Here is a 2,188-nt window from a genome sequence, read left to right on the forward strand (position 1 = left end):
ATAGGAACTGCTCAATAGTAGGGATGAGAGCAAGGGAAAGCCTCACATCGTCGTTCTCATCCCTACTCCCATTCGCCCAGATTCACTGATGCTAGTGCCCAGATCTTCATATTTTTTTAGACCTCACTGTTCAGTGTTAGCTGTTACAATAGATTTCATGCGTAGTAAAGGAAGTGGATAAGGACGTAATGTGATGTGAAACCATTTTAGGAATGTGTTAGCATCAGTTTTGATCGTGAAATCTGCGATAACTTCTCCGTTTGACCAGCTAACACTATCCCATTGACCAATGACGGCATTGCGTCTACCTCAGCGTTGCACTGCAACACTGCACATACTGGTGCGATAAATGGCGACCTTCAACTCAGTTTCACAATGCTCACCACACCTTGGGAAATAATTCATGGTTATGCTATCATTACTCCTTGTGATGTGCCTGCTATGGCTCCTGAAACCCACATAACAGAAGATCAAATCCGCCGCCTTCAACGTGCGGGTTTTTGGTAATACAAAATCAAAAAACAGTGATGCGATGAAACTCCTTGCTAAGGTACGTGTCCTCACCACATGGCTTCGTTAGGTGTCTGTAGATTTTCAAATAAATAGTTTGAGCAGCTGACTAATGATTAAAATATTGTGAAGCTTCTTGGTCAAAATCTATCAACCTAAATAAACTTTCAGCAGACAAGTTGCCATGGCGTTTTGAATTATACTAAATTTTTCTCCTTCTTAATAATAGGCTTTAGGGTAGACAGAATATGTGGATTATAGGGCTTTAAATGATGAGGATGAAAGTGATTGGGTGACTTGAGTCATGCTGAACACAATTGATAACTATGCTGTGAAAGCTAACATCAGTGTTTGAAATATTTGAGCCATACAGTACAGAGATTTTCGTTGCGTTGATTATTGAGTGAGACGCCTCACCGATCAGTCATACCCTGAATTCAACAATACTCTACTTCAAAAAAAATTAAAGTTTCAAACAAACTATAGCTACTGCAATCGGTCATTTGGTGACTGACTTGGAATCCGGCCACAAATGCAGATACGCCATTAGAGATATACGACTGCAGAGTTGTTTATAACTGCGTAATTCACAATACGATTCCTGCCCCTCTTCAGTAAACATATCAAGGGCATCTCTTCAGTCACACCGCTTATGCTGCAACACCGCTATCACTATGTACTTTGGCGAGGCTACTTCGTGACTGGGCTCCGACGTAGTGCAGACACAAGAGAACATGCTTAATGAACAAGTCTTAGCGTAGTTCACGTAATGGCACCATTGTCATTCACCAATGCCATCACCGCTATCAGCACCACCATCACCTTTGCTGCGATTGCACGTGAGCATGCAACTCACGAGGATAAAATTGCCATAATCTGGAGCATGAAGAACAAAGCGAGGGAGGTCAAGAAAACAGTAAATCTCCATTAAAAATTCAAATAGAAACGCAACTATTCGCTCTGATCGGATCTTTACCTTAAAGACTACTGTGCATGGTATTATGCTCACCCGCATACAGACCGATTTCTTGCAGGTATCACAGAACGTAGTGAGACGCTGCCTCCAATGCAAGCTAATTATGCATTATTCTCACCTCTCACAAATGTGGGCCACCCTCTCCGTAGCAAAAATATCCGCTCAAATAATTATGCCTGCGGATCATTCATGCTGCACTTTTGCACTCATATGGAGAGTAACAACTCTCTAAGTGCTTAAGAAAGCACACGTTAAGCTAAAACATAATTGCCAAAGAACAGGACCGGTAATATTTTGGCAAAATTGATATAAACGGATCACCTAGCTACCGAGATGGTGGCCCACATTTGTAAGTAATGAAGACTATGTATAATTAACTTGCATTTAAGGCCCTGTCTTGTTGCGTTCTGTGATACCAGGAAGATATCGGTCTGTCAACAAGTGAGCAAGATACCCTGCCGGGTAGTCTTTTAAGCGGAGATCCAATCACAGCGAGGATTGCTACATTCCCATTCAAATTTTAATAGCAATTTGCCTTTGAGATAATTTAACATTAAGGTGTGTGAAGAACGACATAGTAATCGGACTAGTGATAAGGTCTTGCAACTTAGCCATAACAGCCGTTTGTTTTCTTGTCCTCCTTCTCTTTGTTCGTCATGCGCTAGATTATGGCAATTTTATCCTCGTGAGTTGCAGCCATAC

The sequence above is a fragment of the Echinococcus granulosus genome, assembly GCF_000524195.1.
Source record: "Echinococcus granulosus chromosome Unknown EG_S00202, whole genome shotgun sequence".
Classification (NCBI taxonomy): domain Eukaryota; kingdom Metazoa; phylum Platyhelminthes; class Cestoda; order Cyclophyllidea; family Taeniidae; genus Echinococcus; species Echinococcus granulosus.